General features: G+C 42.8%; 1 protein-coding gene across 1 annotated transcript in view; it reads left to right on the forward strand.

The window, feature by feature from the left end:
• Positions 1–1,381: 1,381 nt before the first annotated feature.
• CNTN1 (contactin 1) overlaps positions 1,382–24,911 on the forward strand; it is a 266,198-nt gene continuing 242,668 nt past the window's right edge. Inside the window, exon 1 of the mRNA XM_068400703.1 lies at positions 1,382–1,487. The gene's annotated coding sequence lies outside the window, so the exon portion shown is untranslated. The remainder of the gene's footprint in view (positions 1,488–24,911) is intronic.

The raw sequence follows: 24,911 nt of genomic DNA on the forward strand, positions 1-24,911 counted from the left end.
TCTCTGGTCCTCATTGCCATGCATACGGCATAACCTAGTAAAGTTGCCAGCTAGTGACTGTGTGTCATCTGTCTCTCTCTGTAAATATAAAGTGTCATGGTTGCAGTCCCCGCTCCCCCCAAAAGTTGTGTTTCATATACAGTGGGAACTCATGTCTCCTAGTTTTGCAGGTTCCATGTTCCATCCCTCATGAGTCCTTCCTGCAGCAGCTGTCACAAATGTGGCAGCTTGTGACTCCTCAGTGGATCATTTCTCCACTCTGGCCCTGTTCGCTTTCCTCCAAGCAGGTATGCAGCAAGCCCCGTACTTATTTTGGGACAGGGCACCTTCCTGCCTGGGCATTCACACAGCCCTTTTGTGTTTTTTTTTCCCTCTGCGAGTTTTGATTTCTGCAGCAATTTACAAAGTGGAAAATACCACAGGACTTGGGCTGAAGGGAGAGGCAGAGGCTTCAAAAATAAATATCTAGCCTTTGTGGTAATGAAGAAGAATTAGGAAATAAGATCCCGCATAGAAGATGCAAAGTACAGAAAATAAACTGAGGCTTGAGAAAACTCCTGTCATTTCAAAATTATTCTCCTAACTTGGGAGGAGGAAGGTATTAATTGAAAGTCTGGACATGGCGTTCCTGGGCACATCTCCCGAGGGTCCCGAGCATCGCCTCTTGCCCAGCTGCACCCTTGGGGTCCGCCTCGCCTCCCGCCTCTTTTTCTGCTGCTGCTGGGTGCGGGCGCAGCTGAGGGACGCGGCCCGGTTACGGGCAGCAGCTTCAGCCGGGCTTCCCGCTCCTTTCGGGCATGTGCAGAGCGCACGTCTGTCCCCGCGAGTGCGCGTGGGTGTGTGTGTGACGCTCGGTGCCGCACACGCTCTCCGCACAGCGCGCAGTGCGGTTCCACCTGCGGTCGTGCCACAGCGAGCGGGACAGGCGTGGATGGAGGGATGCTGAAGCGCCCCGCGTCCCCGGCACTGCTCACCCTCGCCCCTCTCGGCCTGAAGGGACGACCCGCCCGCTGCCTCCCACCCGCTCCCCATCCCCCGGCACGGGGCACCCACCGCAGCCCGCGCTGCCGGCTGGTGCGGCAGGGCTGCCCCTTCGCCCCTAACCTCCGCTCCGCGGCTCTCCTCACTCCGCTCCCGCCACACCCCTCCGCTCCCGCTCCCCGCGGCTCTCCGCGCTCTCCCCCCTCACCTGTTCCCGCTCCTCTCCCCTCCCCGCTCTCCCCTCACCTCTCCCCGCTCTCTCTCACGCCCCCCCTCACCGCTTCCCGCTCTCCCCTCACCGCTGCGCGCGCGCACGAGTGACATCACCCCTGTCCAATCAGCCGCCGCCGTTCTCCGCGCCCCGCTCGGCCCCGGCGCCCCCGCGGGCGGCTGTCAGGCGGGCGGCGGGCCGTGCCGTGCCGTGCCGTTCCGAGCCGTCGCCCGTGTGCGCAGCTGAGGCGGGACGCCGCGGGCTGACAGCCCGGCTGTGCGGCAGCACTGCGCAGGTAGGGCACGGCTCGCTTCGTAGCGGGTGCGGCGGTGTGCCCCCCGCCCGCTTTAGAGACGCGAGTAAGAGCCGCCGCCGCGGCGCTGGCTCCGGTGAGGGGAGAGGGCAGCCCGCGGCAGCGGATGGTGCCGGGGAGCGACCCGGCGCGGTGGGTTTGAGCAGGCGGGGGCCCTGCCGCGGCGGGGAGGCAGTTTTCCCGGTGCGGACGGCGAAGCTGGGGCAGGTGTGGGCAGCCCCGAGCTCCCCCACGGCCCGCGGACGCGGCGTTGGCCCACGGGTGGTACCGCAGCCCGGGCCTGGGCGGCGGGGCCCGCTCCTGTGGGACGGCCGGGGGCGGTGGCCGTTACACGGCGCGAGAAGTGAGTGGGGTGGGCGAGCATCCGCCCCCCCGCCCCAGGGCGTCTGGACGCTGGGGACGGGATTACTCGGACCCCCGGGCTGCCGAAAGTGGGACGCCTTTCCTGGGTAATCCTCTCGCGAATGGTGTCCCCGGGCGGTGGCGGGGGGAGAGGCGGCTGCCTCCTCGCTGGAGGAGCCGGGCGAGGTGCCGCAGGGAACACCCGATCCTCGGTTCCGTCTCTGGTTCTTACTGGCGCCCGTACAGATTTTGGCAGCGCGTGGAAAAACGTACCCGCACCGTGTCCTTACAGCGCATCGTTTCAGCACCGCGGCTGTGCGCCGGTTGTCTGGGAGCAGCCTGCACGCCCAGAGGCAGCCTTGCTCCGTCTCATTTGCTTGGTTGCGTTTTGGGTGTATTTAGTGAGGATCAGCTAAAAAGGGATTTTTTTTCATTGCACCTTCTTGCAGTAAAAATAGTAGTGTTTGACTTTGCTTTCCCCTGGTCAAATGCTAATCACGCTTCTTTTCTGTGTCACTTTGCCGTAAATGGCAGTAATTCAGACTGACTGTAGTAACACCTGCTGGTGAGGACAGAAATACCGCTTGCGGACATGGCCATTGCTGAGCTCTGCTAAAAGTCACCTGGAGGGGCCGAGCGTGCCCGTGATGCTGTGCCTGAGCTGCAGGCTGAGTGAGGGGCTCTTTAGGAATTCCATCTGCTCTATGAAGCGCTGTTTAATTCTGCTTATAAAACCTACCGGAGATTATCTATGCCGTTAATCAACTGTGCTCCATTTAGTAATGAAAGTAAACTATGACCCGTGAGCTAAGAATGGTTTCAACGGTTGTTATATTAAAGCACATTAAAAAAATATTTAAAGGGTTCTTTAAGGTTTTAAAAATAAACCATTATGTAATTACTGGTGTGTATAACTTAGGCAAAAGATCGCCTAAAAGTGCAGCCACCTGTGCAGAGGTGGTTGTACCAAATGAGGTGTTAACAAATATACTTTACTTAGTATCAGTCTTTTGTATAAAATGACTTGTCAACCAGTTAAAAATAATGAACACAGGACTTGAAATTGCGTGAGAGCATGGGAAGGCTTTCTGAAATAACCTGAAGTTATAAAAAATTCTCAATTTTTCTCTTCTACTCTTACTAATTTTTAAATGTCTTTCTTGCAGTGCAAATACTGTACAAATCCCTATGAAAGGATGATCTTTGGCCCATGTCATAAAAATAATAATAATAACCAACCAAAATATCTTTAATAAGAACTTTGGTTAATGCGTCAGGAACCTGTTGATAGTATGAAGCGTTTGTTTGTTTGCATTTGAATGTGTATTATCAGTGTCAGTTGCTTAGTTTTTGTATTTGGGTTTAGTGATAGTTGACATTACATCAAAATATACCTTATCCATCCCTAAATTTTGCAAAAAAAGGAAGAAGAAGTTAAGAAAAACACTTCTGTCCTTGTCCATGCTTGTATTAGCTACAATGCTGTTCTAAACCAACAAGAGATTTCCAGTTTTACTTCTGACACACACCAAAAAGTAATGCAACCTCAACACAGCTGCATAATGCAAGACCTTACTTGATTTCATAGAATCTTAAATCAAGTATATTAAACACCTTCTGTAGAAAAAATTCCACGTTATTAAGGTTATGGAACAAAGAGCTTCTAAGTGCCTTTTTGAGCATGTCTTTCCGATACAGCCTTAACTACATGATCACATACTATCTTTTCTCTACAGGAACCCTGTCTAATTCAGTGCATGGGATGGATGGAGCTCACTTAACGCAATTCAGTATTTTTCATTGATCACTATGTGAGCCTATGATTTATTTACTCCACATTACTCAACTCTGCTTTGAAGACAGAATTGATAACATCTGTATGGGCTTTGCTAAAATGCTTATCATTACATGATTAGAATGCCTCACAAATAATTGTTAGTTTATCAAACACTACCTAAGATGAGACAAGACTTTTACAGATGGTGAACAGAGGCACAAAGAGGGTTAGGTGAAAAGTATTCACTCATTTTTGGTGTCCAATCTGAAGTTTCTATAATTCTCGTAAATATGTTTGCTCAAGTTACAACTGCCACTGCTTTTAGTAACAGTCCTGAGTGCTCCACACATCTGTGAATGTATCTGCAGAGCGGATGGGAAAAAGAGGAATTCACAGTTAATTACAAACTATGGAAATTTTATGTTAAATGCTGAGCATGACAGTAAGAGGAATGCAGGAAACTACAAAAGGAAGGACTTTAATCGTTAAAGCCTTTGTGGCATATTACAGAGCCCCTGTCCCTTTTTCTTTCTGCAAGTCCTGCCTCATTTACTACACATACTCCTGTTCTTCAGTAGGCAAGACAAGAGTCTTACCTGCATTAGGTTGTGTATAATCTTCTGTGCATGTTCATCCAGTGCACTGAATAAGGCAAGTAACTTTGACAAAGCAGTACATGTTTATTTAAATATTGCATAAAAATGTACACACTCAAGGGAAGTGAATTATGGTTGCACAGACAACAGTTTTGTCATTTTATAACTTTTGAGTGGTTGATTTAGTAAACTTAATAAAATTCTTTCATGTTGTTAGTGGAGTAAAATATGCATACATGTCCCATGTACTTTCTTAAAACCTAGAAAAATTAAACTTAAGGGAATTAAAAAGAAAAAAACACAAGGAAAGAAAATGCAGAAAATTTTCAACTCTCAAAGTAAATTTCTTCTTATGTTACTGTATTGGACCCACAGTGGTTATCAACAGGATTAGAAAAGTTGAATCCTTTGCAAAAGCTCTGGAACTTTTAGCGTGATGAGTGATAGCATTATGAGAGTTCAGTCCCTTTTATATACACCAGTGATAAAGCAGAATGGCGTAGTTTGTCCTGCATTTGCACAGGTACTTCTAATAGTGGAAAGGTGGTGAAAGGCTGGAGTCCTTTCTATTCTAGGCTTTAGAGAGAATGTATCATGGCAGATGAGGTCTCTTTTGCCAGTCTTCTGCAAGCACAGTCCTTTAAACTTCATCCTTTATACATGTATCCTAATGACAGTCTCCTTATCCTCCTGTAGCCAGTGTCAGTCTTCATTTTTTAGGTATTCCTGGTCTTGACCATTCCAAATTTGTCTTAAGTTTCTTGTCTCAGCCAGTCCTGTCTCTCCATGCTTTTTGCCTGTCAGTGTTCCTTCCATTTACTTTTCTTTATTCCCCAGAGCTTCCTCTTCTTGATTTGCTACATCAGTCCAGACTAGTCTCCTTATCTTCTCAGTCTCCAGTCACTTTTTCTGTGCTCTTACCAGACATTGGTCTCAATTTTTACTCCTTTTTGTAGACCATAAGGTGGCTTTTGTTCTTCTGCACTGAAGCAACACAGTACTTTCTTCTAAGAAGTTGGTTAGTTTTTGGTACATTTTCAGAGCTACAGGAAAGAGCATAGCATTAACTCAAAGCTTGCCTATGTTGATGGCTTCAAACCACAGTCGCTAACGTTGTTTGAAGTAAAAGACACTTTTGCTGAAAGAAAGAAGAAAAAAAATGATGTTTTTCCTTCTTTCTTCCTTTTAAAAATTGAACTCTTGAACGAATTTTTCAATGAGGTATGTAAGTATGTGTTTCTATATGTGCATTGGCAGAAAGCAAGGACAGACAGGACACTGCCAAAGTTGTAAGTAGTAGTAAACATTAGAAATGCTGAGCAACTTAAATAGTCCTAATTATGAAGAGACATCAGCAATTCTGACAGGAGGATATACTGTATTTTTGCTTAACTGCTAGTTTTGGTGGTTTCTGGGCTTGCAAATAAAAAAGTGATGATTTGGGTTGGGTTTGGGTTTATACTTACTTTTTTCCTTTCATGTTAAGGTTTGTTACAACTACTTCAGAGGAATACCTACAAAAAGAAGATGTAAGCCTCTCACTGAGTTGAGATCTGAATAAAACTCTGACTGGTGAAGTTACCACTGCACCATAGTATTTTGTTTACATAACGTAGTCCTTTTGATGTGATAAAAATACTATTTGCAGTAACTTAGTAGCTCTCCTGTCTGAAATAGGGGGCGTGGATGAGTTACAGTTTGCACCACAGACTGAATGCTATAATTAATGTGAGACAATATGTAAAAACATTTTCGTATCTGTGGAATCTTCTTGAGAGTTCATATGAGCAGTGCGGTGTTGGAACGAAGAAATATACATATTTGACAAGTTCTTTGCTTCTATTTATGTAATACTTTTATAACTGACACATGGTGGCCAGATTAAGTGTTGTTCCTGTGCAAAGGAGTTAGTTTATAGCATAGAGATCATGATTTAGTCACGAGATGGGTGTTCTTTTTATAGCTGTATTGGAAACATCCTGCTTTAGCATAGACAATTCAATTTTCTCCAGTTCAGCAAAATAGTTGAACACAAGCGTAACTGTAAGTTGCTGTTGGTTCCTGGTCAAGCCAGTACTCAAAGTTGTTCAGCATGTACTTGGATTTACTGCTGTATTAGTTTCTGCATGAAATTGTTCTTCTTATCCATAAAACTTGAGTAGTGCACTTCAGATTAACAACTGCTAAATTTAATTTGTAAAAATCAAGGAAAGGTGTTGTCAAGCATTGGAACAGATTACTCAAAGAAGTTTTTCAGTTGCCCTCCTTGGAAGTTTTCAAGACTCAAATGGATAAAGCCCCCAGAAATCTAATGTCTTAGCCAGCCCTGCTTTGACCAGGAGGTTGGGCTAGAAACCTTCTGATGTCCCTTACAACGTGACTTATCCTATGATGTTATCCTGCCATTCTCTAGGAGGGGGAAACATCAATATACAGTCCGAACAGTACTTTCTGAAAGGGGAAGGATAGCTGTGCCAACAGGCAAAATATTTAACATCTGAATGAAATCTTGGATCTTACAGACTGAATTCCCTTTTTAGTTTTCATTAGTAATTGTATTTTAAATTCACTGCTAGATTTGCTGTGTGCATTAGGTAGGCTTGATGTTATATTATAGGTCTGTTTTATGGGAGATAATTTATGGGGATTCAGTAGCTTGGTCAGTTAACATTGGTATGTTGTAACAAGTTGTAGTACTTAAGTAATGATGCCTCTTCAGTTTCATCAGAAGAAAGGATCCCTTTTATTAATACAGCCATTTTATGTTATGAAACATATTTTTCGAACAAAATCTCACACACTTAATCAGAATGTAAATATTTAAAACGAACACTGGATTTGGACTCAATGATCCCAGAGGTCTCTTCTAACCTCGTTGATTCTGTGATTCTGTGATAGGTGCAACAGGCTGTTAACGTCTCAATGTTGTACCTAGTTAAGGTGCTCATCTTTCTGGGAATGATCATAGAATCATAGAATGGTTTGGGTTGGAAGGGACCTTAAAGATCATCTAGTTCCAGCCCCCCTGCCACAGGCAAGGACACCTTTCCACCAGACCAGGTTGCTCAAAGCCCCATCCAATCTGGCCTTGAACACTTCCAGGGAGTGGAATCAGTGCTTGCTGAACGGGGGAGATAACTAGGTGCCCTGTCTCAAGCAGAGGGTTGGGACAACAGAAGAGTGACTGGTTCTGAACTTGTAAAAGTGCCTAGTACGATAACTACCTATTGATAAGGCTTGCTGTTTCTAGAAGTTAGAAGACTCACTGCTGTTGCTAGTAGTACGTTTAGCCAAGTATTGCATTTTTTCACTATGAACATTTTTGAGCAAAGCAAAAAGAAAATAATGATTAAGACAAATGAGAAAGAACAGCTAGAAATATACATTTTTTGTTTTCCATATTTCTTCTTGTGAAGAATAAGGCCATCACTCTGTTGTACTATTGCCAGAAGCCCAGCTCCCCTTTCATCAGCTGTCTACAGTTTAGTTCTTCTATAAAAATGAACTTTGGAATATTGAACAGTTTCCACTTCAGATTTTCATTATAAAGGAGCTCCAAGGGACACCAGCTACTGTTGAAATACATCTTGGGAAGACAGGCATCGTAAATGATCCTTTTCCCCTTCTTCTTGTCACTTCGTGATATCTCTTTGCTCTTGATTTTTATTATACCTTTTCCCTCTGACTTTACCTGGCCCTGTAATTTTAAAAAAATTTTTAACATATTAACATTTTGAAAAAGTATCCAGTTCTGCTGCTTACACTAGGTGTGGCAATGATAGCCCTGGAAAGGGCATAATCAGGCCGTCACAATGGCAGAACTAGTCTACAGCTTGACTGTAGTAGGTTGTTTTTGAAAGTCACAAACTGAAGAGTAATTAATGTGAAAGTTCAGCATTATCTGAGCTTAAAAAATTATGTATGAATTTCTTTCTGATTACTTTCATTTCTTTCTTGACTCTTTATATAACACGTAAGAACTGTGCCGTCTATTGCAAAAAAAACCCCACTGAAGAATAACTAGTGGAATAGTGCCAGTACTGACTTCTATTCTAAACAACTGGGGTGATACCTCAGTTATATTTTGTTATTTAAACATCTCCCGTTTCAGTTTTGCATTAGGTCTTGTCAGATGGATACTTTGGGTTTGGTTTTATTTTTTTTTAGATTTTTTTTTTTAGGTCAGTGTAGGAGAAAAACCTTATCCTCAGACTTGTGGAGGGAATGCTGAATAAGATCCTCTGTTCTTTGGCTCATCATCGTAGTTCATTGCCTTTCATTTCTTGATGTTGATCTGCCCCACTGAAAAGTAGATTTTTGCAAAATTTACTGATGCATTGACTGAAAAATTACAGTATATGGTGAATAATTCCTGTCACAACCAATTTATCTCAAAATTCTTGTCTGTTTATAAACAGTTTATCTGTGTAAGCGTGGTATTAGCAGTTTAAATGAAGAATTAATTTCCTTTTAAGTAGCTGGTGTTTACAATATAAGAATTTGGAAAGCATCAACAAAACCTAATTAAAATTATTAAAAAATTGCATAATGGAAAAAATACATAACTGTCTCATCTGACACATTGATATGGCCTCATCCAGTCACTATTACATGAACATATATTTATATACATACACAAACATATCTATATACACGGCATTTGTTTTTTCCCAGTGCATTTCTATTTGAAGATAGTGGACTGAAGACAGAAGTTATCTCTAATAAATACCCCAAAAATAACTAAAGGAAAGAGAAGCAGATAATCTCAAGTAGGATGATTTTTAAGAAATGAGTTTAGAAGTTACTAAATTGCATTATTAAAATGTCAGTGTAAACAGTACTTTGAGGCACTTGCATTGTATTAATGAAATTAACAAGAAAGATGAAGTGTACTTAACTTGGTAATGGATGCTTTTTATTCTTCTGGGGACCTTCCGCCAATATGTGCAAAAAATGAGTCATTACTTGAGGGATTTTCCTGAACTGAAATACTGCTCTCTGTTTCTTCTTGGAAAAAAATCATATTGAATATGAATCAGGAGCAAAACCAGTGTAAACTCTCCCTCTGGGATAGTGGAGCAGAAAATTGTTTTAAAAATATTAAATAGCTTTTTGTTTTTGATGTGATGGTGATCTGTGTTTTATTAGCTAAGAATAATTGAGATGACTAAAGGGTTTTGAATGAAAAAGACTTGATTGCATTTTCATTACCAGCAATTTGCCAGTTCATTTATTATTAGGCTGTGTGATTACAAAATATGATTTTAGGGCATGGAGGAAAGTGGTATGTCTGAGAAGAAAGATTTATTTTTGCTTAGCTGTATAGGTGAGATACAGAAAAAGATAAATCTGACTAAACCAAGTATTTTGTTGTTGTGGAAATGGGAGTTTTGAATCTGCTGCTCAGAATGGCAGAGTCCTACAGAAACTTAAAGGCATAAAGAAAGTTTTGTAGTTAACGCAGCCCCAGGTTTGTAGTAACGCACAGCTGTTGCCATTTCCGCTCACATCCTTTTATTGTAACACGTTCTGTGGGTTCTCTACAGACCAGCTGACCCAGTCTTAAATGTGTCTGAACCATAAAACCTGTTTTGTCTCAGTTCTATGAGATCTTATTTGAAGCGTTCAAAAGATATAAAGACTTTTCTTTTCTTCAAAGTGATTAACTCCACTCCAGTGTGACGTTTATATCTGAAGTTACAGAAGCTTTATATAATTCAGGCCTTGCCTATTCATATGCTGGAAGGAAGGACAGAGGTCTAGGATGGTGGTTTGTTTTTTTTTTTAACCAGGACAACTCTGAAAGAACCATACTTTAGTGTAATACCATATACTTACATGTTACTTCAGTTTTATTTACATTCATGTAGCAAGCTTTTGTGGCCTACTGAATATTTTTTAGCTGATCTTATCCTTGGGAATGTTGCTAACTGACAGTGATTAGGTAAAGCCTGCAAATAGTCACGAAGGTTTCCTATGTGTGTGGGTTTTTTGTTTTTTTTTAAACACCAAACACTCTTTTTCCACATCTATGCTAACATTTACTAGTACTGGTATGACAACAGAAGAAAGGAAAGTATGGAAAAAAAATGTATGTGCCTTTTTGGCCACTGTCAAAAAAATTCTGCTATACCACATAAACCAATGAGAATATGTCACAATTTACTGCTGTGTTATTATTTAATACTTTCAAAGCACCTACAGTATTTTATACTACAGAACTACTCAGCTTTCAGACATTCTTTGCAGACCAGCTTGAAGAAAAACTGGTGGATTCATATAAGTACAGTGAAGTATATGGAGCACCTTGAAATGTAATTTTTATTTTAGTGGTTTGGCACCTGCCTCTAGACAGCCCCTTGCTCAGGTCAGCACACTTCTAGGTAGAACTACTTTGATACTTGTTTGTGACTGTCTAAACTAAAGCACTCCAAACATTTAGGATATTCTTGGCCTATTTTTCAAGGATTTTCATGGTTAATGAGGTATTAATATTTTTTTATAGATACCAAATCTCTTTTTATGAAAGGGAAAACATTTATTGTGTGGGTACTAGCTATAGATACTGTGCTATTTAATGGAGTGTGCAAGCAACCAAAGAGCAGTTATTTGGCAGTTTGACTTGGAGACATTGTAATCTAAGATAACAAAATTATTCAAAGGGAAATATGGTTGTCTGTATAGCTAATAAACTACACTTTGGAAATTTTGGTTCACCGGCAGGGTAATTCCAGTTCAGCTTCATACAACACAGGTCATCATTCCAGAGAGTCCAGGGACTAATTCTTTCCTACTCCAGGAGAATCAGTTGTTAAATACACATTCCTAATAATATTTGCTTGTCACTTTTTCTTATTCATGGCCAATTTAAAACTTGTAAACCTGGCTTTTGTTCAGGGTATTTCTCTCATCTTCCCTGGAAGTTCTCTTGATGACCTGGGGAGAACCCCCTGGGTAAACTTGATCTCACTCCTAGGCGTAGGAAGTGATGAGAAGCTGGGTCTGAGGAGGTAATAGATAATGAGTGCTAACACACATTTCTTAATTTGCCTAGCCTGTTCTGTACTTCAGTCTGAAGTTGTCTCCATGAGCTTAAATTCACATCAGTGATTTAAAATAAGTAGTCTGATTTTTGGCCTAGTCTTGATTAGGGCGGCTCATAAGTTTACCGACTGTGTCTCAAAAAGAGTCATCTGAGACAGATTTCAACAAGTAGCAGGAGGGCAGCCAATTCTTTTTTTCCTGCAGTTGTGATGCTAGGCTCTTCAAGATTCTTCCAGTTTGGAACATAATTACCTGTGGAATTATCTGTCTGCTTAGAGGCAGTTGTCTTTCAGACTTTGTTCTCATGAAAGGCACCCAAGAATTGGAGGTCCTGACTTAGTCTGTGAACATGTTTGCTGTTAATTGAATGGTAACTTCAGAACAGCAGCATCTCAGAAGGCTTGCCAGGCCAGGACTGTGGGCTTCAAGTGATCCCAGGATGTAATATGGAAACCTGATACCTAATTCATAATTTGAACTGTAAGCCTGCCGTCTCTCAAAATACCTAAAAAAATAAAGACAGAAAGATGAAGATGACTGTAGTACCAGATAAGGACAGATTTTCCTGTATTAAGTACAGGAGCATATAATCAAATCAAAGATGCAAATTAATATAGCAGGATTATTATTTTTAATCATAATGTGAAGATTTAATAGAAAAAAATCTGAAACTTTAATTCAAGCCAAGCATTTCAAGAAACTGCTTGATATTTGATTATACTGAAACTATGGACAATGTTTTTTGTTAAAACTTTTCACTTTTGCATGCACAAAATGCCCTGTTTTCTAAGCATTTGTAGTTCAGTTGTTGCTGTTATATTTTAAACAATTTTATTGTTCTTCCTGTACATCTACTTTATAAATGTTTTCAAATAAAGATAATCTTTCATATTGGCATATTACACACATTTTTGCATGCATTTGTGACTTACTGTATGTAATTGGACCACTTCTGAGGGAGGAATTGTAGTCTGCCAATTAATTTATATTTCAGTTAGTTTGTAGGAAGATAGAGACACTTATAAGGATGAGCTTTTTAGTTGCAAAGTTTTGCATTATTGCATGTAGATAAGTACAAACACCTGTATTCTTGTTTTTCAGTTAGTCAGACCTAGAAGTCTGCCTTAGAAGACAGCTGAAAGGAATGAAGGAAACCTTTATACATCAGTTTCTTAAATTGCTCATCGAGAGCTTTGGGTTTAAATGTTTTCTCAGTTCAATGTGACAGAAAAGCAGAAATGTTTGTTGCAGACTTTAAGAAATATTCTCTTATGATTTTACAGATAGTGCAAATAGTGTGGATTTTTTTTTTTGGTAGTTCTGACTGCAGAAGTGTATCTAAACATTACTGTGTCTCTTTTTTTCTCTGTTGGTCTAGTGACAGTTGGCAGGTGCTAGCTTCCAGTAAGTGAGAGCTGTAAGCTGCACAGCTTGGTAATTGGCATAGAAGTTGGGTAAGGAAATTGCCTCCTTCTCTTATGCTACAATATAGTCTTTTTAAGACAAGTGCTTTTTCTTTTACTTTTCCAGAGAAAATCAGCCATTATTCAATTTTCTTAAAGAAGGAGTGCATACATGTAGGCAGCGTGAAGACGAAGTACTTGTCCTCAGAATGGCTTGTGTTTTGCTGAACCAACTAAGAGTCGACAGCTCAGTCTCACCAATATTTTTGAAAACCAGTCAAAGAATGTTTGAAAGTTAAAGTGTGTGCCAGTTGGAAAAAACTTTAGGGCTACCTGTGTGAAATGAGTGGCAAAAGATAATCCTGTACAAGGACAAAAAAAGTTGTCAGTTTGCAGTTATACAGAGAATGGCTCCTTTTTTCCCTCCATTAAAAATAACATTTCTATACAGTGCATCTGAAAATATGATTCTTTGCTCCTTCTTTTTTCATCCCACTTAATGGAAAAAGGAAGAAACGTTCTCTTTCTGCAAAATAGAGGATAAAATATTATTCTGAGATTCTGTTGCAAGTTATGTTTATTGTTAAGATGCTTCGTTAGGAATATGCTTCTAAATTAATTTTAATTGAAGCAGCACTTCTGTGTGTCACTCAGAATCAGGCTGCTGTACAAACATACTTTGTATGAATAGCAATAATAAGTCCATTAAATAGGTACAGAAACCTGATGATACACTGGAAAGTGAAAATGTTGCAGTTAAAAACATTAAGTCGTGTGGAAAGCATAGGAATATCTTGGTGTCTTCCTCATTGAACACTCCAGCTCCTCCTTTAAATTCATGGTACAAGGAATTTTCTTTCAAGAAATATATGATTCTTAGGACAGATGAATAACTGTTCTTTATATAATATTTATATTTGAAACCATTTAGGAATTTCTAATAAAATACAACTTCTGCCTTTACTTTTTGTTTAAACCAGTATAACTATGCATGTTGCTGACTGTAAAGGATTCATATTGAAAATGGTATCAGCAAATGCTAGATGATCTTTGTAACACTTTCTGACTTGACGTGCGTCTTGTGTTCTAGCTTTATATACCTTTGGTGTCAATACTTTATTCCCTTCTCTTAAGCCTATTGTAACTCTTCTTACTTTGAGTCAGAGGATCATAGTCTTATTCATCTGAAAGAAGAACCCCCCACACTTTTTAGTAATAAAATATTGATACAGCAATTATGCAACTTATTTTGTTTATATGTTGTATAGAATCATAGAATGGTTTGGGTTGGAAGGGACCTTAAAGATCATCTAGTTCTAACTCCCCTGCCACAGGCAGGGACACCTTTCCACTAGACCAGGTTGCTCAAAGCCTCATCCAACCTGGTCTTAAACACTGCCAGGGAGGGGGCAGCCACAACTTCTCTGGGCAACCAGTTCCAGTGTCTCACCACCCTCACAGTAAAGAATTTCTTCCTAATATCTAATCTAAATCTGCCCTCTTTCAGTTTAAAACCGTTCCCCCTCGTTCTGTCACTACTTGCCCTAGTAAAAAGTCCCTCTCCTGCTTTCCTGTAGGCACCCTTCAGGTACTGGAAGGCTGTTACGAGGTCTCCCCAGAGCCTTCTCTTCTCCAGGCTGAAGAGCCCCAACTGTCTCAGCCTGTCTTCATAGGAGAGGTGCTCCAGCCCTCTGATCATCTTTGTGGCCCTCCTCTGGACTCGTTCCAACAGCTCCATGTCCTTCTTATGTTGGGGGCCCCAGAGCTGGACGCAGTACTCCAGGTGAGGTCTCACGAGAGCGGAGTAGAGGGGCAGAATCACCTCCCTCGACCTGCTGGCCACGCTTCTTTTGATGCAGCCCAGGATGTGGTTGGCCTTCTGGGCTGCAAGCACGCACTGCCGGCTCATGTTGAGCTTCTCATCAACCATCACCCCCAAGTCCTTCTCCTCAGGGCTGCTCTCAGTCCATTCTCTGCCCAGCCTGTATTTGTGCTTGGGATTGCCCCGACCCACATGCAGGACCTTGCACTTGGTCTTGTTGAACTTCATGCGGTTTGCACAGGCCCAGCTCTCAAGCTTGTCAAGGTCCCTCTGGATGCCATCCCTTCCCTCCTGCATGTCGACCACACCACACATCTTGGTGTCGTCAGCAAACTTGCTGAGGGCGCACTCAATCCCACTGCCCATGTCACCAACAAAGATGTTAAACAGGACCAGTCCCAATACTGACCCCTGAGCAACGCCACTTGTCACTGGTGTCCACTTGGACATTGAGCCATTGACCATAACTTTGAGTGCGAGCATCCAGCCAATTCTTTATCCACCAGCCAATTCTTTATCCACCGAGTGGTCCATCAGTCAAGTCCATGTCGCTCCAATTTAGAGACAAGGATGTCGTGCGGGACAGTGTCAAATGCTTTGCACAGGTCCAGGTAGATGACATCAGTTGCTCTTCCCCTATCCACCAGTGCTGTAACCCCGTCATAGAAGGCCACCAAATTTGTCAGACATGATTTGCCCTTGGTGAAGCCATGTTGGCTGTCACCAATCACCTCCATGATTTCCATGTGCCTCAGTATAGTTTCCAGGAGGATCTGCTCCATGATCTTGCCAGGCACAGAGGGGAGACTGACTGGCCTGTACTTGTATAGTACAGTTGTATTTTAATATCACTTAAAGCTTGCTAATTACATAAGAATTGTATTTGTCAATACAATACTTTTTTAGGAGTGTTGCCAGTTCAGACTTAGCAGATGATTTAGCAATGAGGTTTATGTAATATGAGTTACATTTGTTTGCATTTTTTTTTTGTTTTATTTTATTTTTTTAAATGGAGCAACAGTAGAGTTAACGGTGAGTTGTTTTGCAGGATATTACTGCTGAAAGACATTTAAAAGCATGTTTTGCTTCTAACATTTATTGAAGATTTTGGCAGTGTGTATGGGTACAAGTCGCAGTGCACCTCCAATCAGAATTCACAGAAATCTGGCATTCCATGAGCCTAGAGAAGTCCCTTCATGCATCAGATACAAGATCTGAGCTGATAATGTCTTGGAGTTTGTAGTACCTTTTCTTCTTAATAAAAGTCTCAATAAAACATTTCTTTGACTATATTTTCAGAGACAACTTAAATTGTATGAAGAACAAAACCACATGTTGAAAAAAAGACATTATTCTGCAGGTATTGTAATGCATGTCAGGGTGTGTAGGAGGTTGGTCCTTGATCTCATTTAGAGCATCCAAACACACTTGTAAATTCTTCTTTCCCTGACAGGGGAGCGAGCCAGGGAGAAACAGATCCCAGTGACAATTTATTAGAACAGCTTTCATTAATTAAGCTTTTATTATGAACAGAATCAAGCTATTACTAAAAGCAGATAACTGTTCGCATGGTACATTTGCTTATTCCCTCCCGCTGTTCTCACGCCCACAGGTACACACTGTCACACAGACGCTGCCACACACGTGGTCACTCACAGGCACCCGGGTGGAGGCCAGCCCAGCTGTTTGCTCTCAGGGCAGAGCTGCGCTGGCGTGACAGTGGCTTCTAGGCAGGTGCGCAGAGAGTCCCTCATGGGGTCCCTTGTTTGCTCAGCAGCACGTGCAGTCCTGGTGCCTCTGATGGTGCGCAGCTGCCACCGCCACCTCGGGTGTGGTCTGAGTTGCACCGTCCCTTTGGTGGTGCTGGCATGTCCTGGTGACCTTTTACATGCTCGGCAGATCCTGAGTCTTCTTTCATTTCTTGAAAAATGCAACAGCATCACAAATCTCCATAGCTTGTCAGCGTTTGGGAGACTTTTACACCCTTCTTCTCAGCATGTACGTTTGCTCTTTCTAGCCTGCTATTTTCTGGTGACTGTTACTCATTCGCAGCTGTAGAGTCCGTTTACAGAAACTCCCAGTGACAGGGTTTTTATAGCAACACAACTCTTGGATAACTGGTACTTCAGCATGAAACTGCAATGGGAAGTCATTGACCTGTGAAACATTTTTCTCAATTTTCTTTCAATCTTAGTTTTACATTTGGAATTGAGCTGTGATCAATTAGAATTTTGAATTTTCTTTTTGTGTTCTAATGTAATCCTATGGAGGTTTTGTTATTTGTTCCACTGGGACCAAGTTCAATCCCATTTTCAATTCTTATCAAAATAGTAATGAAAAACATGTTACATCAAATGCATTTTATGACAATTTTCTCTAACTTCTTTTATGCAATTCCAATGGCAAATGTATTTATTATAACTGAGTGAACTATTTTTGCAGAAGTAGTCATCTTTATGTCAAGATTGTCCTTCCCCTTTCCCAGTCACAAATATTAAAAACTTTTGTTCCGTTTTACCAAACTTTTGTAATTCAAAATTCTGCTCTTGAAGCTTGTGTTAGTGTGAAACTTCCCAGTTGATGCTGAAAATGGAAAGAAGTTAAATCTAGTGGTTCACTGTAACTTTAAGGTACATTGCACCCTCAGCAAGTCTTGTATTTCCTAGAAAGAAATAGGAGAAAGCATTATGGATTTCCACTGTGATGAGCTGGTTATTAGGTCTGACATTAATCACACATGTGGAAGTATGCATTGGGAATAATTTAGCTGACGTCAAGGGAGCGGCACTGATATAAAACTGATTTTAATGAGCTGTATCAGCAGACAACTTTGAAGATGAGAAGTAATTTACATAACATCTTATTTTGTCCACAAAAGAGTAAATTAATTCAGCTTTTTAGCTGCTATTAATTGGACAGCTCTTGAAGTTCTATTTGTTCACTGCAAGTAAGACGAAAAGATCTGACCTGAAAATGTAAGAGCACTACAATTATTGTTCTTCAGTACTATTCAATATTGTTCCATCAACTACTTTTACTACATAAAATTCACACAGAATCACAGAATCACAGAATGTTAGGGATTGGAAGGGACCTCGAAAGATCATCTAGTCCAATCCCCCTGCTGGGGCAGGATTGCCTAGACCATATCACACAGGAACGTGTCCAGGCGGGTTTTGAATGTCTCCAGAGAAGGAGACTCCACAACCTCTCTGGGCAGCCTGTTCCAGTGTTCAGTCACCCTCACCGTAAAGAAGTTTTTCCTCAAATTTAAGTGGAACCTCCTGTGTTCCAGCTTGCACCCATTGCCCCTTGTCCTGTCAAGGGATGTCACTGAGAAGAGCCTGGCTCCATCCTCTTGACACTTGCCCTTTACATATTTATAAACATTAATGAGGTCACCCCTCAGTCTCCTCTAAGCTAAAGAGACCCAGCTCCCTCAGCCTCTCCTCATAAGGGAGATGTTCCACTCCCTTAATCATCTTCGTGGCTCTGCGCTGGACTCTCTCTAGCAGTTCCCTGTCCTTCTTGAACTGAGGGGCCCAGAACTGGACACAATATTCCAGATGCGGCCTCACCAGGGCAGAGTAGAGGGGGAGGAGAACCTCTCTCGACCTGCTGACCACACCCCTTCTAATACACCCCAGGATGCCATTGGCCTTCTTGGCCACAAGGGCACACTGCTGACTCATGGTCATCCTGCTGTCCACTAGGACCCCCAGGTCCCTTTCCCCTACGCTGCTCTCCAACAGGTCTGTCCCCAACTTGTACTGGTACATGGGGTTGTTCTTGCCCAGATGCAGGACTCTACACTTGCCCTTGTTATATTTCATTAAATTTCTCCCCGCCCAACTCTCCAGCCTGTCCAGGTCTCTCTGAATGGGTGCGCAGCCTTCCGGCACATCAGCCACTCCTCCCAGTTTTGTGTCATCAGCGAACTTGCTGACTGTGCACTCTAATCCCTCATCCAAGTCATTAATGAATATATTGAATAGAACTGGTCCCAGAACCGACCCTTGCGGAACTCCGCTAGACACAGACGTCCAACTGGACTCTGTCCCGCTGACCACTACTCTCTGGCTTCTTTCCTTCAGCCAGTTCACAATCCACCTCACTAGCCGATCATCCAGACCACACTTCCCTAGTTTAGCTGCGAGGATGCTGTGGGAGACCGTGTCAAACGCTTTACTGAAATCGAGATAGACCACATCCACAGCTTTACCATCATCTATCCACTGGGTAACATCCTCATAAAAGGCTATCAATTTGGTTGAGCAAGACTTCCCGTTGGTGAAGCCGTGCTGAGTGCCCCTAATGATCCCCCTATCCTTGATGTGCCTAGAGACAGCACCAAGAACAAGTTGCTCCATCACCTTTCCGGGGATGGAGGTGAGGCTGACCGGTCTATAGTTACCCGGGTCCTCCTTCCTGCCCTTTTTGAAGACTGGAGTGATGTTCACTTTCCTCCAGTCCTCAGGCACCTCTCCCGTTGCCCACGACTTAGCAAAGATGATGGAGAGTGGCCTAGCAATGACTTCCGCCAGCTCCCTCAGCACCCGCGGGTGCATCCCATCAGGGCCCATGGATTTATGGACGTCCAGGTTGCTTAATTGGTCCCTGACCCAGCCCTCATCAACCAAGACAGATTCCTCCTCTATCCTGACTTCTTCTGAGGCCTCAGGGGTCCGGGGCTCCTCAGGACAGCCTCCAACAGTATAGACAGAGGCAAAGAAGGCATTCAGTAACTCCGCCTTCTTTATATCCTCTGTCTCCAGGACCCCCACCTCATTCATCAGTGGGCCTACATTGCCTCTAGTGTTGGCTTTACCTGCAATGTATTTGAAGAAGCCCTTTCTGTTGTCCTTGACCTCTCTTGCAAGGTTTAATTCCAAGGAAGCCTTAGCTTTCCTAGTTGCCTCCCTACATCCTCTGACAACAGACTTATATTCCTCCCAAGTGGCCAGCCCCTCCTTCCACGATCTGTACACCCTCTTCTTCCACTTGAGTTTGCCCAGCAGTTCCCTGTTCAACCATGCAGGTCTCCTGGTACCCTTCCTTGACTTCCTACCTGTTGGGATGCACTGATCTTGAGCTCGGAAGAAGCAGTCCTTGAATGCTAACCAACTATCTTGGGCCCCCTTACCTTCTAGTACCCTGTCCCATGGGATTTCCCCTAGCAATTGCTTGAAAAGGCCAAAGTTGGCCCTCCTGAAGTTCAGGGTTGTGATTCTGCTAGCTATTCTGTTCCTGCCACATGAGATCCTGAACTCTACCATCTCATGGTCACTACAACCAAGGCTGCCCTCAACCTTCACCTCTTCAGCCGGACCCTCCTTGTTAGTGAGGATCAGATCCAGCAGCGCTCCTCTCCTAGTTGGCTCATCCACCATTTGCATCAGAAAGTTATCATCAACGCACTGGAGGAACCTCCTGGACTGGGGATGGCTGGCTGAGTAGGCCTCCCAGCAAATATCAGGGTAGTTGAAATCCCCCACAACAACCAGGCCCTGCAATTGCGAGACTGCTCTCAGCTGCCTGTAGAAGGCCTCATCACCCTCCTCATCCTGATCCGGTGGCCTGTAATAGACACCCACAACAGTATCACCCCTGACAGCCTACCCCTTAATTCGCACCCACAAACTCTCAACTCGCTCCTGATCCGCCTCTGGACAGAACTCAATACAGTCTAGCTGCTCACTCACATAAAGAGCAACTCCACCACCTCTCCTTAGTGGCCTGTCTTTCCTGAACAGGACATAGCCATCCATGACCACATTCCAGTCATGCGAGGCGTCCCACCAAGTCTCTGTAATTGCCACTAGATCATAGCCCCCCGACCGAACACGGATTTCTAACTCCTCCTGCTTATTCCCCATGCTGCGTGCATTGGTGTACAGGCATTTCAGGGAGCGAGCTGGGCACACCGGTTTCATCCCAGATTCACCCCCTGATTTCACCCCAGGGGGATGGGGGGCCTCCTGGTCTACCTCAACACTAGAGCGTTGCCCCAGTGGTGCAAGCCCAGCTACTACCCCATCCCCCTTCGAATCTAGTTTAAAGCTCTCCAAATGAGCCCTGCTAATTCCTGTCCCAGAACCCTTTTGCCCCTACGACATAAACCTTTCCCATGTATCACTGTCACGCCTGTTGTCTTATAAAACCAGCCATTATCAAAGAACCCAAAGCCCTGCCTGTAGCACCAGTCTCGTAGCCAGGCGTTAATAGAGAGAATCCTACTGTTCCAAACAACGTCATCACCTGAAAATGGAAGGAGGGAGGAGAAAACAACTTGTGCTCCAGACTCTTTCACCAACTGCCCTAGGGCCTTGTAGTCTTTCTTCATCCCCCTCAGACTACGGGATGCAGCTTCTTCCCCACCTGTCTGGAAGATCAGCAGGGGGTAGTAGTCTGTGGCCTTCAGCAGGTTGGGGAGTTTCCTGGTGATATCCCTGATTCGGGCTCCAGGCAGGCTGCAGACCTCCCTGTGATGGGGGTCAGCTCTGCATATTGGGCCCTCAGTTCCCTTTAGGAAGGAGTCTCCAACCACTAAAACTCTTCTCTTCTTCCTTGTGGAGGAGGTAGCTATACGCCCGTCAGATTTTTCTGACTGTGGTGGGACCTCTGATATAGGTTGCCTCTCCACCACATCCCCATTGGACCGGCTGTATTCCACTAGGGCTTCATATCTATTGCTCAGAGGCACCTGTGGAGGCAAGGTAGGCAAGGAGGACACTCGCCTTTTGCCACGGCCATAGACTTGCCTCCACTCACTCCTCTCCTCTAGGTTATTGTTTTCCTCCTGAGAGGGGCAGAGTACAGGGGTCCCTCGATCCTGGGAGCTCTCCGGCAGGTGCTCCCATTTTTGTTGCAGGGAGGGCAGAGCCTGGCTCCACCAGTCTATCTCCATTTCAGCCTCCCGAATGCTCCTAAGCCTTTCTACTTTGGCTTGAAGCCTTTCAACCTGGTTTTGCAGCTGTGCCGCTCGGCCAAGCAGATCATCTACTTGCTCACAGCGCACACAGCCCCCTGACACCACAGAGACGGTGTAGCATTCCCTGCAGCCCGCAACCTGCACCATCGCCTCCTTCCGTGGGAGCTCTGTCTGGGTTCCCACATCCATTTTGGTCTTCTTCCACCGGGTAGATACCATTGTTCTTTCACTGAGCTGGGAAATACCTGTTGGTGGCACCCCTGGTTCACAGCTCCTTGGCACCTTCCTCGCCTTGTGCACTGGGAGGGAGTCAGTGCCCTCCCCAACGAGCTGCAAACAACTGCAGCCTCTCCTGCCCTGGGACACACCCAGTCACTGCAGATTCACACAGGCACTGCTGAGTCTCCCTCTCCCACTCCCTTCTGGGCAGGGACTAGTCCCTGTCCTGCAGGAGGCTCTTTATCAACGATAACAGGGGGTGGAGCGTTTAAATCGCCCGCGGTGCCTCCGGCTACGCCCCCTCCTCTCCTGATTCGTTGCCGGGAACCTCCGGGTCCGGGTCCGGGGTCAGAGGGAAGCAGCTCGGGGCTGATGCTCGCGGGGGGCTCAGGGGGGGCCCAGAGTATGAAAAACCGCCCGGTTAAGCCCGATGTCGCCCTCGCCCCCGCACTAACCTCAAGTCGCTGCCGCCGCTTTCGCTGCTGCTGCCGCTGTGAGCTGTTTGTTCTGGTTTCACCGCGTTTAAATCGCCCGCGGTGCCCCCGCGGTGCCTCCGGCTACGCCCCCTCCTCTCCTGATTCGTTGCCGGGAACCGAATTCTTTTCATATATTCATATGAATTCTTTTCATATATTGTATTTCTGTATGCCTGAACAATATTTGAACCCTCTCCTAAGAAGATCCCCTTATAACTTATTGTGTTAACTGCTTGAAGGTCGCTCTAGGTACCTGTGTAGATTCTCAGGCAATGTTGGCATTAGATTATACAGAACTTGTAATGGCCATATCCCATCAGTCAATCTCTGAATTTTCTCAGTAGTACCCTGTTGCTTTCCATGGATATATATGTAGAACAGGGATGAAATTAAGTTTATTGCTTTGCAAAAACCATTTCACTAGCTCTGTTTCATATGTTGATTTGGCTGCAAATGAAATAACTATATTTGAAGAAGTTGTTTTAAATGCTGTTTCTAATCTAATACATTTCATTTCTGATGCTTGCTAAAGGCGTCTCGAATGCTTCAGAATGTGGATGAATTTAGGTTGTGCTTTTCACCTCTGAAAAATATTGAATCTCTTGTGAGTGTTGGCGTTAAACATCAAACTAGTTTGATTTACCATTGTATAAGTCAGGTAGGTTATTCCTCTGCTTTTTGTTGTCTGTGGGTGCTTACCATTTCGTATATCCTTTAGATCTAGATTGCAACATAGAGCGATGTGTTAATTTCATTTCAAGACTTTTAATTACCTGAACATTTCATTTGGCTCTGATGTGTACCTTCAAGCACATTGGCTGCAGAGTGTTCACTTGATGGTTTCACTATATGGGGTTGTCAATTTTATGTGATGAATAGCTCAGTAATTATGGAGGCATTCCATACTTTGTAACTCTACAGTGGATTGTGAATTCCATTTGTTCTTAAAAAAAAATCTAGTTCAGGTTCTTTAGGAGTCACTAAACTGTATTTTTAAATAGCATATTTATAACTCTAAGTGTTGAGATAATTCTGTAAGAACCTGCAGGTAAATTAGATAACTAGTTTTAATTAAAATTAACTAGAACTTGTGTTCTTGCAAGAAATTAATATCTGTGTGTATCTTCTTTTGTTTCTATTTTAGTTCTGCATGATTATGGTAATGTAAATAAACAATTTGAATTTGTCACCACTGTTAATATTGACGTTATGTATAAATATTTGAATATTTCAGTTTGTAAATATTTGAACACTTCACTTTGTAGTAAGTGAAAATTAAGTTTATTATTTTATAGGTTACCAAAAGGCCATGTAAACAATGCTTAACTAAGGCTACTGTGATATTAATTAAAAAAAAAAAAATTGTTATTTTGTGATAGCTACTTTGTATGTAACAGTTCTTGGCTCCCTAAATAGTTAAAATTAACGTAGATTTAAAATAGAGTGAGTAAAGGCCAAGCTTTATAGTATTTCAACCATTTTTATATTGTGATTGCTTAATGACACTTGAGGAAAAAAATAGTGGCTGTTAGAAACCAGATAGTACCTGTGTTCCCCTAAACTTTATCGATTGATCTGTAAATATAGCGCTGAATATTTGGGAGTGGGGAGGGAAGAGGGTTTTTGGTAGCACTTCATTTTTTGGATTGTTTTGCAGTATTTTTGAGCTTCAGTTGCTGATAATGCAATTCCTCATTTTAGTGTAGTCATTCTGCTTTCTTCTAACTTTTTTCATACGAGTTATTATTCCTAAAGATTTTTTTTCTGATTTTTACCATCATAAAGATGCAGAAATTGAATTTCTGAAGAGACATAGTGCCATATTTTCAAATTGCATGCTCAGATTATTTGTTCTTTTGGAATAGAATTGAATATGTTGTTTATAAATAGTAAGGTTTGGGGTGGACAAAGTAAAGCATTTTCAACACAGGTTTGAATACCTATTTCATGGCTCTTTGAGTTAGTTTGAATATTGAAATATTTGAATAGATCAAGGGAATGAATGATATCCCAGATGATTTCATCTGTTGCTTGCCACAAAGGCAATATATTCATTTTGAGAAAATGCAGAGAGTAATTATATATTTTTTAGTAGATGAGCTTGTGAAAAATTTAAAGTTGTTGTCTCCTACTTAAAAAGTAAAAATAATCACCTAAAAACTATCTTTGTTTTATTAAATAACAGTGGATTTGGACAGGATTTCTAAAACTCTTGTAGTGATCAGTTATTCAGTGTAATACTTCATATGAGGAGCAGTAGAAGAAGAGGAAGGTGACAAAGAATAGCGTTTACATGTTACTCTGCATGGGGCTATTTTTTTCCTACTTTTGAATGTCTAATTTGTTTTTGTTTAATGTGAACAGACTCAACCACACCGATCTCTTTTTCTCAAAATGCCAGCCTGCTTGCAGTTTAATGTTTTTTTTCCATATTTTAATGGAACGATTGCACCATTTAATTTGGAAGAACTCTTGAGTCCTTGGCTGGAAAAAAAGAAAACACTTTCAGGAGAATCGGGAAGAACACACTGACCCCACAACTACTGTCTGAACAGTGCAAATCTCAATGGTCCTTTAAAAGCAAGTTCCCTTAAACTATTTTGCCTTTAAACTGTTTGTCATTTATCTCCTTTCAGCCACCTCTGTAGCTTAGTTTAGCTCACAGACATGCACAGAGTCTCACCAGATAATCCCCAAAAGACAGTGCTTGTATTTGTTATCTTTCTGGGCACAGTGTTTTATCTCCTGTGAACCCATTTGATACGGGTTTCTGGTCCTCGTGTGAGTGATACACCA

Source organism: Nyctibius grandis, chromosome 5, assembly GCF_013368605.1.
Source record: "Nyctibius grandis isolate bNycGra1 chromosome 5, bNycGra1.pri, whole genome shotgun sequence".
In the NCBI taxonomy this organism is placed as follows: domain Eukaryota; kingdom Metazoa; phylum Chordata; class Aves; order Nyctibiiformes; family Nyctibiidae; genus Nyctibius; species Nyctibius grandis.